Source organism: Castor canadensis, chromosome 7 (genome assembly GCF_047511655.1).
Source record: "Castor canadensis chromosome 7, mCasCan1.hap1v2, whole genome shotgun sequence".
Lineage (NCBI taxonomy): Eukaryota > Metazoa > Chordata > Mammalia > Rodentia > Castoridae > Castor > Castor canadensis.
Window position 1 is genome coordinate 124,297,049 of NC_133392.1, and position 17,084 is coordinate 124,314,132.

The 17,084-nt window shown below is 35.6% G+C and overlaps 1 protein-coding gene across 4 annotated transcripts in view; it reads left to right on the top strand.

Moving 5' to 3' along the window:
* The window catches only part of Agbl4 (AGBL carboxypeptidase 4), a 1,287,504-nt gene that overhangs the window by 614,287 nt on the left and 656,133 nt on the right, over positions 1-17,084 (top strand). The window lies entirely within an intron of this gene.

A 17,084-nucleotide genomic window follows, 5' to 3' on the forward strand; every position in this document is an offset into this window, starting at 1 on the left:
GATTATCACGATGTAGCTCAGGGTGGCCTTAAACTCACAATTTTTCCTGCCTCAGTCTCTTGACTGCTGGTATTACAGGCATGTACTACCACTTCTATCATAATCTTATTTTTTAATTAATGTGTTTAATGTGTTTATATTTCATGTAATTATTGACACATTACAGTTAAATCTGCTATCTTATTTATTATTTTCCATTTATCACTTCGTTTCCTTGTTCATTTGTTTCTCCTTTCTTGGCCTTAGTTTTTTGATTAATCAAATATTTTCATTGTTCAGTTTTATCTTTTATATTAGTTTCTTTATTCTTTTATTATTACTTTAATGACTACCATGGAAATATATTTAGTAATTAAATTCTAGCTTAAATTAATGTTTTTACCATTTTTTGGATAATCAAGACTTAAACAATATTTAACTCTCACTTCCATTCCTCTTTTTCTCTTTCATGCTACTGTTTTTATATAGTTTAAGTGTGTGCATCTGTGCATATGCATATAGATGTATGTATACAGATGTATGTGAGCATGTGTGTACACTTTAGCATGTAGACTTATCCACATATTTATCCTTTGTGGTGCCCTTTGTTTCTTCCATGTTGAGATGTTTCTTTGTATGATCATTTTGCTTTGGCATGAAGAATTCTGATATATATATGTATACATATATATATTTCATCTTGTTCTTATTACAAGGCCATAACCCTTCACTTCTTCTCAGTGCTCAAACAATATGGGGTATTTCCTAAGGTTTTTTTTAACTTGGTGGGCCATGAACTCTAAACTTTCTATGGCACCATAAGACTGTTGAAATCACCACTTGAGTGTTTTAACCTCATAGATGCTGTGATCTACTTGGTTTATTAGCATCCCTCCATGCATATGAGTTTTGCAAATGACTTCAAGGGAAATCACACTCAGGATTTGGTTTCACTTTTCTTCATTTCCCAACTGCCTGGGCATCCCTGAAAAGCAGTCTCTGTTTTGCCAGGTTCATTAGATTCAGTAAAACTCTTTTTAAGATCCAGAATTCATATGAATTTTAGCATGATGATTGCTTAATATTTTGTAAGTTCGCTCATAGTTTTAAGAACATATTAAGTTGTTTTTATGTAGTGGGATCAGTCCTGACACTCATCAATTTACCATCTCTCTAGTGTCTTTTGCATAATACCATACTCATATTCCTTTTTCATGACACGTCTCCCAAGGCTCATTGAGGGAAAATGGCATAAATCCCTCCATTTGAGTATCAAAGTGTAAAATACAAAAAGCATGTACTTGAGAGATACACAAAACCAGAACTGAGTTTCATTCATCCTATTTTTGCTCATAAGAGATAGAGAAAAACAATGAAGTATTTTTTCCTACTCTAACTTTTAATACTACACTCAACATAGAATACATCATCTCTGGTCATCAAAATGTGGAAGGTGATTTCCCCCTGTACAGCAAGCAATTCTCCAGTGGACAGTATCAGGCTATCTATAATTTAACTAAATTCTAATTCTAATTTCTACCTGGAGATAATAGTAGATCTCAAAAGTTGAGTCTCAATACCACAAGACTTCTCAGATGCCAATCCCAAGTAGTAGTACAACTGGATATTTTAGTCCATTAGTCCAACGGCCAGGGTTCTACATGTCAGGTCTGGCTACTCACCCCAATACTCCAGATTAAGAGATGAGTAATGGTGATGGGCAGAGAAGGGGATTTTAGTTTCCTGCACACTGCAGAAAGAGACAACGTATGCACCTCAACCCATCTTTCCCATACTAACGTGTACTTTAGGTTTAAATAGAGGAAGAATTGTGGGTAGGGGGAGAAAGGTATGCTTAATTGTTAAACAGTTCTGGTCATAGGTGTGTTCCAGGGGTGTGGTGAGAGGTGTTCCAGGTGTGGTCTGGTTGCTCATTATCTCAGGACTGGTGTTAGAGAACCTGTTTTACAGTAAGAAAGCCATGGAAAAGTAGCAGGAGGTAGTTTCATCTCCATCTGTTCTATTCTTCCTTCCTGGATTCCAAGATGGATGCAAAGCACCTGGAGGAGAGAACAGCTCAGAGCAAAGGACACAGATACAAAATGGAGGCAGAGAGGACTGGTGGACTGGCTCAAGTGGTAGAGCACTTGACAAGCAAGCCTGAGACTGTGAGTTCAAACCCTGATATCACCAAAAAAAAAGGAAAATGGAGGCAGGGATACCTGCTCTCAGTTAATTCCAGTTAATTCCTGAGCCCAAATAAGGTGTCAGTGCTTTTCAGCAAAAGCAGCTTTTAAGTAGCTTTTATAGTAACTTGTCACCTATATGTCTGACTAACTGGTGGTAAGTTAGAGGTTCCTATGACCACTTCCTTAGGTGTGATTAATTTGCTAGAGTGGCTTACAGAACTCAGGAAAACACTTCACAGTCATGAACTAATTACACTTGGGTTCAATGATGTATATGATGTTACTTGCATAAAATTATAATGGAGCTGAACATTACTCACTTATTTATGGTGATGCTGGTCTCAACAAACCTACTGCTCTGCCAGTCTTATGAAAGCATAGCACATAAAATTATGTACAGTGCATAATACTTAAAAAGAATAATACTTGATTATGTTACTAGTATATGTATTTATTATACTATAGTTTTTGTCATTATTTTAGAGTATCTCTTTTACTTAGTTTAAAAAGAAAAAAAGACATTAAAAGAGTCTTCACAGAAGCTAACAGGTCCATTAATGTCAATGCCCCTAAAGGCCTTCCAGTAGTATAAGATGTGGAGGTAGAAGACAGACACTTTGGTGTTCCTCACCCTGTATGGGTTAATGTGCATTTTTGAATCTTAACTTCTTTTAACAAAAAAGTTTCAAAAGTTAAATTAAAGATCTGAAAATAGTCTATACTGCATAGTCTAGATGTGTAAGTAGGCTATACTACCTAAGTTTGTAAAAGTCCCTCTATGATGCTCACACAACAGAAAAATCTCCTAATGACCCATTTCTCAGAAGACATCCCTCTGGTTAAGCAACATATAACTGTATTTATGTGTGACTGTACTAATATTTAACAGTGAGGTGAAGAGATACTTAGGGCAAGATAAGGAGGGAGCGCGGTACTTGTTCTGTTCAGCTGGCCACTCTCCCAGCACCTCCACATGTTCAGCAATCTCTGAACCCTGTCCTTTTAGATTTTAGGAATTTGTGTTTGGTTTTTTGAGGTATGATTGATTAAATTATTGGTCACTGGCTATCAACTCAACCTTCAGTTCCTCTCTTCTCCCTGGAGGTCTTAGGGATCAACTGGAAGTTCCCACCCTTTAATCACTTGGTTGGTTTCTCTGTCTTTTAGCACTCCCATCTCTAGGTTTTCCCAGAGCCAAGAGCCATCAGTCCTCTCATAAACAGATGAAAAGACATTTATCACTTTGGAGATTCCATGGGCTAAAGGAGCTATGTGCCAGGAAACTGGGAATGAAAACCAAATATATATGTATTATAGTCACAGTATCTCACTGCTACATACTAGCTGTATCATCTTTAAAAAATGTAATAAAGAGTCTGACTCCAATTTTGAAATGTCACTGCTAACACCTTTCAAGTTCCATCCCTTCTTACACTTTCACTCCACATCTAGGCAAGATTATAAGAAAGCACTGTGCTGCCTTCTTTATCATTAGCAGGATGTTCACACCTTGTAAGCCCCACGTAAATAGAAACCACAGCCTCAGGGTCAGGTGTGATTATGCATGCCTGAAATCCAGCTAATCAGGAGAAGATGAGTGGATCTCAGTATAAGGCCAGGTCAGGCAAAGAAGTTAACAAGACTTCCATATTAATAAATAAGCTGGGATGGTGGCTCACAGCTGTAATCCCAGCTAAGCCAGAGGCATAGGTAGGAGAATTACAATCCAGAGGCCTGCCCAGGCAAAAAAATGTGAGACCCCATCTGAAAAATAACTAATGTAAAAAGGACTGGAGGTGTGGTTCAAGTAGTAGAATGCTTGCTTGGGTTCAAACTCCAGTACTGCCTAAACAAAACAAACAAGAGTGCATTGTCCTTTCTTATTCCCGCAAGCCACTTTTAGACTGGTCTATACTTGCCAGAAAGCCTCATTATGTGAGCAATAAACTTTTCACAACCTCTTTGTGCTTGTGTGGCATCATTAGTCTTTACATCTGAAGCAAATTTTGTTTGGGGAAGTCCATCCCACCTCTGAGTGTGGCAGGAAGGCAGGGAGGGGGAAGAGAAATTAATGAGTGCTACAGTAAAACAAAGGAAAACCAGAGTTGGGGAATGTTACCTGGAGGCCAGAAGAGGGTAACCTTGCCCCAGAAGTTAAAACAGCCAATGAAATAACATATGATTATGTGTGGGAAAAGCTGTTAACATCCCCCCCATTTCTGTAACCTGCTCTAAATGGTATATAAGGAAAGCCCCCTTTTTCTAGGTGCTCAGCCTTTGGACATGAGTCCACTGACTCGCTGCTGGCTTGCTTAATAAATTTGCTTCTCGAAAGCTTTGGTGGCCTCCGTCTGAGCCCTCCTGCAACATGAGAGTGACCAGAACATAAAGTTACTTGACCTTTTAGTTTTCTATATATTAATCTCTAATCTATAGCCTAAAAATAATGTTTACTTATAAGGACTTTTTAAGATTTAGAAATGACATGCTATATATAACTGCCTAACTATTTCTTTGGAACTTTGTAGGTGTTCAACAAATTATACTTAATAATAATTTACAGATAAATCATAACATACCTCCTATTCTATTGTCTTACCCTTTATTATTTTACTTTCTTCATAGAAATTATCACTATTTGGCATTGCATCTTAAATTTATTTTCTTGCTGTTTGTTTACATCACTAAAATGTAAACTACATCAAGGCAAGGACTGTATATATTTTAGGTATCTGTGTATACGAGCATATAAAACAGTTCTGCTCACATATGCAGAGTTCAATACATGTTTCTTAAAAAAATAAAAAAATTAATTAGTCAGGTACATATAGAATCTAGAGTTCTGTTTTTCACTCTTGACATGAATTTGAAACTCAAGTTTTGGACCCCAGGCCCAAATTTCTGGGCTCCTGCATATCAGATCCAGCCACTCGCCCCTATACAGCAAATAAAGAACCATGGTGAAAGGCAGAGAAAGGATATTTATTACATAACTTGGGACACACTGTGGGAATGAGGCACAGAGTAAGTACTTAGCCCATCTTCAGAGTACAGTTGTCAACTTTTGCTTTAAATACACAAAGAGTTGGGAGACAAAGGTATGTGCAGCTAAACAATCCCAGTCACAGGTGTATCCTGGTTGGTCATTATCAAAGTCCTTGTTCTGGGAGAAGTTCCAGAATTGTTATCCAGAATCTTTGTTAACTGGAAAGTGGTCAATCCTGAAGAGACTCCACTATTAGGGGAAGTTTGGGTCCCTTGTCATAAAAATGTTATCTGTTCTGTCCTTTCTGGAATCTAAGATGATTGCAAAGTGACTGCAAAAAGAATGGCTTAGTACAAAATCAGATACAAAATGAAGGCAGAGATGCCAAGCTTTTCTCCTATTTTTAGATGATTCGTGGGCCCAGGTAAGGAGTCAGTGCTTTTTAGCAAAAGCAGTTTAAGCCCCTGTTCAAATTAACTGTGTTATTTTGTCCAAACTCCTGAGTCCATTACTTTAGACCTTAATATCTACCCCTGGCCCTTGAATTTGACTCCTAGAAAGGAGATGACCTTCCTAAAATCCTATCTTTTAAAAGCTTCTTCTTACAGCCTTTTAACTGGTAAACTTTCTGGCTCTTGATCCTCTGGTTTGTTCTGGACAGTCTTTTAATCTCTTGTTTACTAGAATGTGTTTTTTACTTTGGCCTCTTGATTGACATCAACACAGTTCCTTCTAAGAAGGATGGAGTAGGATTTAGTCAATTATTACCATTTTAGAAATGTAAAAATAGTGGATGAGAGCTAGGAAATAAACTTTCTAAGGTCAAATTATAAATCAGTGGCATAAGGAGGACAAGAAGACAAGCCTCCTCTTTTGGAGTCCAACTTTCTTCCCACTCCAACTCCCTTTGAAATCCTACGAAAAGAGGTATTTTCTGTCTCTTTGTATTTCCAAAATCCACTGAATGGTGTTCAATAAAGCAAACACTAATTTTAGTACAAGTCAACCTTTTCCTAATTGATTTTTCTCATTTTTCAACAGATTTGTAATTGTCAATTTACTTGCTGACTTGAAGGCCTCACCTGACTTTGTCTTCTAACCCTGGGAGTAATTTAACTCTACCTTGTAAGACAGGTCCCTACACTTGTATTATTCTCTGTTGGCATTGTCTTTTCAATCAATCAATCATGAAAAATTCATGCCAAAGGTAAAGCCCTAGTGAACCACTCTGAGAGAAATGTGATTATCTTTAAACAAAGGAGAGATCTTAGTATTCTCTGAAATCCGTTAGAGACAGGCAGCCTTTAATATATGGAATATTTTATCTTCTGTTTGTAATTCTCAAGGTACTTTCACTTTTTCTTTCTAAAATTGATCTATTCCAATTCTCAGATTTCCCAAACTGCTATAATCCATAATTGTAGATTCTAATAACTTGAAGTTTGTAAAAACTCAACCTGAGTTTTGGATTAGTGATGAAAACATGTCAGCTAAACATAGCAGGATAATGATATAAATACAATTAGGATAATGTTACATCAACTTTTCAGAACATGATTATTTGATGTTATAAATTATGAAATATTTTGAATTACTTATTGGATTGTTCTGTAATTGTGAAGTGACTGACTCTGGCCTCACATGGAGTGAGTCTTATACCTAGCTCCAGACTGAACCCTTATCTTATGGATCAAGCCTTCACCCTAGCCATAAAATTGAACATGGGCACTGTTATAGCCCTGATATTGGCCAGAGACTGAACCTCTGTTTACAACTGCTCATAAGAGACACACACTTTGATTTATAATTTCGGGCGCCACCTTTACAGCTGGATCTAATAAGTCTGATTGTAGATGCTGGTTCTACCTTGTATCAGGTAACAATTAACTTACTTCTCTGAGCTCTTTGGTTTTCTCACCTGTTATCACCATCCTCATAATGATGTTGTGACTGTTACGTGAGATTTTGCAGGTAAATGGTTGAGACATAATAAAGCTAGAACCATAGGAGCATATCTTACAGCTGAAGGAACTCTCAAAGAGCATTTGTTTTGCAATACAGATGAAGATTTAACCATATGACCAGTAAGGCATTATTATTTTTATTTTTTGTATGGATCAACTGAGGAAAAATAATACACCAAAGTTTACAAAGATAGTGAGTAGTAGAGACAAGATTTGAACTTAGGTTTCTACTTCCTAACACTATAGTCTCATCCAAACTTCTCATGTTACACATAAATCAAGATAAGGAAATTGACATTGTCTTGCAGTGCATCCAGATCACCACCTTGAACCTGCCTCAAGTAAAAAATTCCTAGCGACAGCACTGATCTTATCCCTACTACTGAAAATTGGAGGATAAAATTTGAGGAGGAAAACTGCTAAAAAAAAATGTTAATATCATCAAGTTCAAATAGTATTTGAAAAATAAGTAGACAATATTTAAATAAGAACAGACATATAAAAATTATAAAGATAGTGATAAACTAAACACAAGTCATTTTAATAGCAAATATTGGAACTATAAACTATAATGTGAAGAAAATGATTTTTTATTTCTTTCATTTTCTTTTTCTCTGATATCTTGTTCCTTTCTTCTCATCTCTTTTTTTCCTATTTTTCTGCATAGTTTGACTACTGAAGCATTAAATAATATGTCACTTGGCTACTGCTAAATAACAAAGTATCTCAAAACTTAGTGGCTTAGGCAATAAGCATTTATTAATGCTTACGAATCCATGTCAAAACTTTTCCCTCTTAAGGTCTGGCTTCAGTTGTCTGAAACATGCGTTTTATTTAATATTTGCTTTGTCCCCATCTCTGAGAATAACTACTTTGGAGTTACAAAAGAAGTGGACTTGATCCTGAAGTCAGTCAAATACAGCAACAACTTGGAAAGGAAATGCATCATGGTACTGAATCCAAAGTGACTTGATTCAGAATGCACCTCGTCTTTTAGTAACTGGCTCAAAGAAAGTATTCTCCTGCCAATTCAGGCAGATCCAATCACTCTCCTATGTCTACCCCAAAGAGTTCTTGATATATCCTCCTAGTCTTGCTTTGATGACACTGAATTTGTCAAAAGCAAATGATTGTTTACTTGTGTATTTTCTCTGTAAGTCTATGAGCTTCTTGAAAGTAAACTGATCTAACTCTGCAGAGAACAGTGTAAGTCTTAGAACATTAATTTGATAACAGCATTAGATGTTTTTTCTAACACAGATCTAAACCTTTCACATCTATATTTTAAACCCTTCAATAGTCCCTTCATATTGCTCTTAAAACTTCTTACCATTGCTCCTATGTACTTTAACATCACAGCCTTATCTCTTGCCCCACCCATCCTGTATGTATTCTTAGAACACATAGAATTTTTTGTTCTAGCCATAGGAAACAGCTAGAATTCTACAAGCAACTCAGACTATGCTCGTATTGCTCCCTTTGACTGGACTGTCTTATATATTTTCCCTTCTGCCTGACAGTCCCTATTCCTCAGTAACGATTCAGCTTTCCTTCCATTACACTGACTATATCATAGACTCTGAGTATTTTATTGTGTGTGTTTGTGTGTGTATATGTGTGTGCGTGTTACATGTTTATCTTCCCCATCTAAGGACAGATCATTCATTCTCATTCATTTCTATAATCCCAGCAGAAGGAGGAATCCCATAACTATTGAATGAAGTGATTCAATAAATATTTTTTGAATTAATGAATGTAATTTAGAACAAAACTGCAGAAAATGCTGTCAGATTGAGGAAAAGAAAGGCATTTTTTTGTTGTTGTTTTCATGTTGGTAAATAGTTATTTTGAGGAGGGAGAAGACTGTCCCTGAAAGATCTTATTTTTCTTCTGTCATTTTGCTAATGCTCTTGTTTGATATGCTAAACTGCCCTTGATGAGAATGTTTTGCTCCATTCCCCTTCTACCTCTTTTGGCTGCCTTCTCAAAGTGTTCAGTGAGGGAGAAGAATTTTCTAATGTACAATCTGAAAGCCATTTCTTTATTATCTTTATCAGACTGCAGTTTTAGTGTGAAGATTTTGACAATTTCCAGTAACATTACACAGGTGCAGCTGATTAAAACAAACTTTGTTGGTTCCCTATAATTCCTCAACATCAGTTATAAAAGATAGGGATTTCTTTTTCATAGTGATTATCTACACTTCAAACTTCTGATGTATCAACCTAGGATTACCTGGCACTCTTTCAGAGTTTAGGTAGCAACCTAAAAGTTTGCATGGGCAGGAGACTTAATAATGTATATCATATGTATCTTCACTTTTATAGAATATATAATTGATATATGTGTCCCTTATCTACTCAAAAAAATGTTTATTCCCTATTGTATCCTTACTTATGATCCTTTTGGTAGATGCCCAGGAGTGGTATCACTGGATTATATGGTAGTTCTATCTTTAGCTTTTTGAAGAATCTCCATATTGCTTTCCATAGTGGTTGTACTAATTTGCATTTCCACCAAGAGTGTATAAGGGTTCCTGTTCACATCCTCACCAGCATTTGTTGTTGTTATTGCCCTTGAATATGGCCATTCTAACTGGGGTGAGATAAAATCTGAATGTTGTTTTGATTTGCATCTCTTTTATAACCAGAGAAGTCGAACACTTCTTCACATATTACTGGCCATTTGTACCTCTTCCTTTGAGAATTCCCTGTTTAACTCATGTGCCCATTTTTTCACTGGAATGCTTACTCTTTGGGAGTTGAGCTTTTTGAGTTCCCTACAGATTCTGGATATTAGTCCCTTATCAAATGAGTAGCTGACAAAGATTTTCAACAGCTAAGTTTTGGAAACAATCCAGGTACCCTACAACTGATGAATGGATCAAGAAAATGTGGTATATATACCCAATGGAGTTTTATTCAGCCATAAGGAGTAAGGACATGTGGATTGAAAGTAAATGGATATAATTGGAGGACGTCATGTTAAGTGAAGTAAGCCAGGCTCAGAAAAACAAAGGCCACATGTTTTCTCTCATATGTGGAAGATAGATCCAAAAGACAAACATATACACAAAAGTAAGCATGATCATAGACAAACTCATATGTAGAACATGTTTGTAATAGTGGACCTAGTTTATGGAACATGGAGAAAGAAGGGAAGGAAAAGAGAATGATAGAGCAGCAGTAATATTGTAAACATAACATCTGGAAAGGTAGAGAATATAAGGATATATATTGAAAGCTGTTGAAAAACGGGGGATGGGAAGTAAAGGGGTAAAGGAGAGTAATGGAAGGAGTTGAATGGGCCGAAGTAAAGTATACCCACAGTTGGGATACATTGAGAATCTCCTCTGAACATCAACTCAAATATTAATAATTACAATGCAAGACTATAAAACAGGTACAGTGTGTGTGAGGGTACAAATGGGAGGGGGAGAGTGATTGAAAGAGATTAAGATGAGGGTATATGGTTGATGGACTTCATATACCTATATGAAAAAGAATTTTATGTATGTGGGTGGGATCAGGGAGGGTTTTATAAATGATGTTTGATTAAAGATATAAGTTGGAAGATTCAAATCTGTATCCTTTTGAATATTTCATTGTCTGGTTGATCATTTGCTGTTTTAATCACTATGGATTAGTCAAATTTTACCCATATAAAAGTTTTGCTCTTGACAATATGTTTTATGCTTTTATTACATACATATACATTTATTATATCCTCTTGGAGAATATTTGTTTTCATGTGGTGATTCAAAACCCTTAGTTTTGCTTTTTTGCCTCAGTATATGTTTTGTTTGATGCTATAATACCTGAAACAGCTTTCCTTTGGTGAATATTTTGATGTAGAATCATTTTAAATCCTTTTGCTTTCAAATTTTCTGTATTGTTTTGAATTAGGGGTACCTCTGGTAAATGTGGTCAAAGTGAACTTTTATTCCTTAGTCAGCTTGGTAATTTTTTAGACAGATAGATTAGCCAATTTCCAATTTTTGTTGTTACTGGTATTTGAAATTATTACTACTTTCTTATTTTGGGGTTTTCATATACATTGCCTATCATATCCTTCTGCTCTTTCATACTATTTTGCCTTCTATTGTGTTGTCCATGTTTTCATATCTGCTTTTTCCATTTTACTCATTTGGAATTTGTAAACCTTCTCTCTATTATTGTAGTGACTACTTTTGAATTGTCACATGCTTACTTGACATAGCAATGTCTGAAGTTAACTAACATCCCTATCTCATTTGGAATCATACAACGACTTTTAAGGACTTTAATTCTCTCTTTAAATAACTTTTACATGGAAATGTCACAGGGAAGCTCCTTGTTTAGCTATATTAAATGAACAAAAATGTCATTTTTTTGTTTTTCTTTATTTTTTTCAAAATCAGGGAGCAGGAAGGGTAGAACAGGTCCTGTCTTGGGGTTTGGTAACAGTGGGAAGGGGAAGACGTGGGGAAAGAGGTAAGAGAGTGAATATGTGGCAAATACTGTATAGACATCTATATAAATGGAAAATGAGACCTATTAAAATTATTCCAGAATGTGGGGAGGGGAGGATAAAGGAGAATGATGGAGGGGGTGAATTCAGCTATGATATATTTGATACATTGTAAGAACTTTCATAAATGTTACAGTGTACCCCCAGTATAACAATAATAAAAAGTAGAAATAAAAAAATATGAAGGAAAACAAAAAAAAAATTTTTTTGATGAGATTCATTTGGATTTTTTTCCAATTTGTCAGGTATTTCTATCTTAACCTGTTCGGTGCTTTGAAGTCTGGATATTTCTTCATGTTTTTCATACAAGTTTACTAATCCTTCTTTCACTGGTATCTACTATGCATATTAACCTAAGAGTTGAATTTTTAAATTCAATTACATATGTGAAGGATGGTGGGTTTTTTTTTTTCAGGTCTCATGTGTTTGAAACATTGTTTGAAATTGTTAGTTATTTTAAAAATCCTTTTTGCTGGATAGTTTTATGACCTCATGTTCTTCGTGGCCTAATTCATCTATTTTTTTTTCTCCTTCGTTCTCACTTTTAGGGTGGATTGTTTGTTCAGATTTTTCGTAAATTTGTGTGAAATTTAATGACTGACTTTATGGAAATCTCATATACCTGGGCTGGAATTGTGTGCATTCAAAGCAATTTTATCTGTAATTAAACTTATTTCAATTACTTGACTTAGGTTCTTAGACCAAGATCTTACTGTAAATTCAAATCCAAAACCCAAAAATGGTTTGCTGCACGTTTAAAAATTGTTTTTCAATCCCAAATCCAAGAACACATAAGGATGGCCTTTTTCATCTCTCATCACTAGTGAATAATTTCTTTCTAGACAAAGTTTCACTTATGTAGCATCATTACAAGGGTTCTGTTATATGGAGTCTCTTTCAAGACCTTATCTTTGCATTGATGTTAAACTCTAAGTTCCTTTACCTGCGCTTTGCCTCCCTACATTCTTCTAGTGTCTGTGGACTTGTTTAACTTATTAATGTTCCTATCATTTCTAGGGGTTTGCGAAAGTTATCCAGGGTATTACTAGCCACACAATAGTCCCCAGATCTAGGCACACAGAGAAAATTGTATTTATGCACATAGTGAAGATTATATTTAGTCAGAATGTTGAGGCAAACTAGGGGACACTTGGAGGATGATCATGTAAGGCTTGGAGAAAAAGTTAATACATAATTTAAAAATAAATCATAAAAAGTGTCCAAAAGATATCAAATGCTAAATTAATTTTTTTAATCTTCAAATTTTAACTAATACACTTGAATTGGTTTTCATGGTTATTTTTATATGAAATCTTATTTAAAATATATGTACGGAATTCTTGATCAAGGCTTTTCTTTTTTTTTATTTTATTCATATGTGCATACAATGTTTGGGTCATTCCTCCTCCCTTTCCCCACTCCTACCCTCACCCCCCCCACCCCTTCCCTCTCCCCCCCTACTCCCTCGCTACCTGGCAGAAACTATTTTGCCCTTATCTCTAATTTTGTTGAAGAGAGAGTATAAGCAATAATAGGAAGGACCAAGGGTTTTTGCTAGTTGAGATAAGGATAGCTATACAGGGAGTTAACTCGCATTGATTTCCTGTACATGTGTGTCACCTTCTAAGTTAATTCTTCTTGAACTAACCTTTTCTCTAGCTCCTGGTCCCCTTCTCCTATTGGCCTCAGTTGCTTTAAAGTATCTGCTTTAGTTTCTCTGCGTTGAGGGCAACAAATGCTATCTAGTTTTTTGTAGGTGTCTTACCTATCCTCATACCTCCCTTGTGTGCTCTCGCTTTATCATGTGCTCAAAGTCCAAACCCTTGTTGTGTTTGCCCTTGATCAAGGCTTTTCAATGGCAGTCTCTTCCAAGCCATTATAGTCATCATCAATAAAAACTATTCACCCAATAAAATGATTTTTAAAAACCCAGTTATTCAAATATTGGAATTATTTGACATTGTGTTTAAAGCATCTAATAGCTCTTTCTTTCCTTTCTTCTATCATTGCTGTGCTGAAACTTCTTGTGAAAATCAAGTGACTTTCAAATCTAATCAAACTTTTAATAAAATATTTTAAAATAGTAAAATATTTAAAAATAATGAATCATTAATTTTTAGAATGTGCATGCATATTTAGAATAGTCCATGTAACTAGCTTGGACAACATTAAATGGGAAATTTACTCATGATTGGACAAGATAATTGTATATGTGGAGAATCAAGGCCACTACCTAGTACTGCACATGGGCTTCTCACCATACCCTTGCCCACACTGGACCACTCCTTGGCCTGTGCCTGGAATGGAGCTTTTCACTCCTCCAGCAGTACCATTAGCCCTTTGGGCAGACTGAACAGTGCTCCAAGCCTTGCACATTGCTGTCTTGAGGGCTGAAACCCAATCTTTGCTACCAATGTGCCACAAATCACTATTTATTGAGCTTTTAAAAATTATTATTATCTCAGACACCATATTGATAAAGCAGGAAGCCTGGATTAAATATTTAGGTCTAAATAAGGAAAAAGAAAAGAAATTATAATGTACTAAAAGATCTGGTTATTTTGTAGAGAAAGGCATAGGTTTAATAAATATTGAGCATTTATTCTGAGGTAGGCACAGTATGCCAGGTGATTTATTTATACAGTCTCACAAATTTGTATCAGAAATTTGTTAGGATCATATTGCCCCAATTTTGGATGTAAAGAAACAATTTCCAGGAAGTGTGTTGTGACTTACTAGTAGAGTGCTTGTCTAGCATATGTGAATCCCTGAGTTTGTTCCCCAGCACTGCAAACAGACAAAAAAAATAGCAAAATAAAAATCCCAATTAATACTTATAAAAGAACAGTTATCTTGCATAAGCTTACAGAACTTGTGGGGAACTGGGTTTCAAACCTAGGTTTATTGGCTAGAAAGCCCATGGTTTTATTGTCATGAGTCAACAAACTTGCTTCAAATTCTACTTGTACTGTTTATTTGTTGCATGATTTTAGTTTACTTAATCTCAATATCTCTTTACCTCATCTATAAGTAAGGATGTGTTAGTTAGGTTTCTTTTTTGTCTCTGGGATAAATACCTGAGACAAAAAGTTTAAAGAAACAAAGGTTTATTTTGGCTCACAGTTTGTGAGTTTTAATCCATGGTGCATTAGCCGTATAGCTACTGGCCTGAGTTGAGGCAGAACTCATGGCTGTGACAGCACATAGTAGAGGAGACTGGTAACTTCTTTTTGACAGTGTTGTGGTTTGAACTCAGGGCTTTGTACTTGCTAGGCAGGCACTCTACAGTTTGAGCCACACCTCTAGCCCTTTTTGCTCTGGTTATTTTGGAAATAGGGTCTTGCTTTTTGCCCAGGCTTGCCTGGACCATGAACCTCTGATTTTATGCTTTCCACTGTCACTGGGATGACAGATGTATGCTACTATGCCAGCTATTTTCTCTGTTGAAATGAGATCTTGCAAACTTTTTTGCTCAGGCTGGCCTGGAACTGCGATCCTCCCCATCTCAGCTTCTTGCATAGCTTGCAATAATAGTCAGAATCCACCATGCCCAGCTAATGGTTGAGGTGGGCCCTCGTGAACTTTTTGCGTCAGCTGGCCTCAAACAGCGATCCTCCCTATCTCAGCTTCCCAAGTAGCTAGTATTTTAGGCATGGGCCACTGGCAACACCTGTAATTTTTTAAAGCTATCTGAGTGATTGTAATCTATCATCAGGTATTCTAATATACAAACAACTGAAAGAATGTGAATTAAATACTTAACTCAGAATTTGGTACATATTAAATGAACAGAAATTGTTAGTTATTATTACAGTTTTTTTTAATATTCATTTTTCTGGTGATACTGGGGTTCGAATTCAGGTGCTCCACCATTGGAGATACACTCCCAGCCCTATTTCAGTGTTTTGTTTTTACCATTATCATATAGATGTAATTTTTTGTGATGCATTTTGGGTAAATGGCTGATGATTAAGTGTGTGTGGATGCCAAGATTTCTTGCATTGCTTCTGAATACCTTTGATTCTTTCCACTAAATGCTGCCTCACTATATGGGTAGAAGACATAAAATAAATACATGGCAAGAAATGTTAAGAGATGGTGTTACTTTTTGCATGCAATGCCATAAAGAGAGTATAATCAATATGGCAAGAACACCTAAAATTTAAGTCCCAGTTCTACCAGTTTATAGTTTTGGGGACTTTTTTTTGGCAAGGGGAAGGACAAGCCACTTAGTTTTAATTAGCTTTAATTTCTGCATTGTCTAACATTGGGGTAAATATAAAACAAATGTTGTTTATGAATGGAATAACTAAATAGCATAGTATATTTAAAATACTTGGGAAAATTTCTAGGCACATAGTAGGATATTAATAATTAATGAATGGTCCACTTTATTTTCTACTTCTCTATTCCTATTTCACATCATTTCTTTATTGGCTTTCTGCCTCTTTTCAGCAATAGTATAGATCCTGAAAGTACAACATGGATTCCAGGTTCACTGTAAATGGATCTGACACCTGTAATCTTGGAAGAAAGCAGGAGGATTATGCCTTGTGAGGTTCAAAGGCCATTTGTCCCCTCAGTATTGATTTTCTTAAATCAGATCGTAGCCAAGACCTTGGAAGAAGTAATTGAACTGACAACTGGCAGGTCTAGATTATTAATAATGGAACAGCTTTGAACATTCTTGATGACTTAATTTAATGATAGGAGGGAAGTCTCAAGCTGAAATGCCTGGAGTTGGGGGTCAATGACTGGTCCCCTGACGAGAAAAGAAAAATTATTCCTAAGAGTTTATTTTATGAAACAAAAAGCATTTTATGATTATCCCAAATACAGGGACAGAGGAAATGATTTTGATTTTCTCTTTTTAATAAAACAAAATTTAAAAAATTTTAAAGGCTCAAAAAATTGCCATTACATTTCTTTTTGCACTTACTTAGGAAAACAGACTTAGAATCATGGCCATCATATCTTCTTATACCCTAGATTAAAATATTAGTTTTACCATCTATTAATTACATGACTTTGAGCAAGTCAGGTAAGCTCTCAGAGACTTAGTTTCCATATCTGTAAAATGGAGACGTTAGTATTTACTTATTACAATTATAAGAGAATATTTAAAATTTTTGAAAAATATATAAAATCTATAACATGACACAATGAATAATGGTTGAATGAAATAATACATTAATTGTGATGCTTTTGTCTTTCTTCACCTAGATTGAAAGGTTAGACTATGGTAACTACTCTTTCTCTAGCTATTCTTTCAGACCTAGCTCTAGTCCTCATCTCTCCTGTAGAGTATTTCAGTGGTCTTGGATATCTTTCAATTCCATTTCTCTTCTCTTTTGCAGTTTCTCCTTTATTCTTTGATAAAGTTGTTTAGTAAAACAAAGGCCTAATCTCTTTCATCTGTACTACTTTAAACATCTAGAACATAAACTTCCCCATATT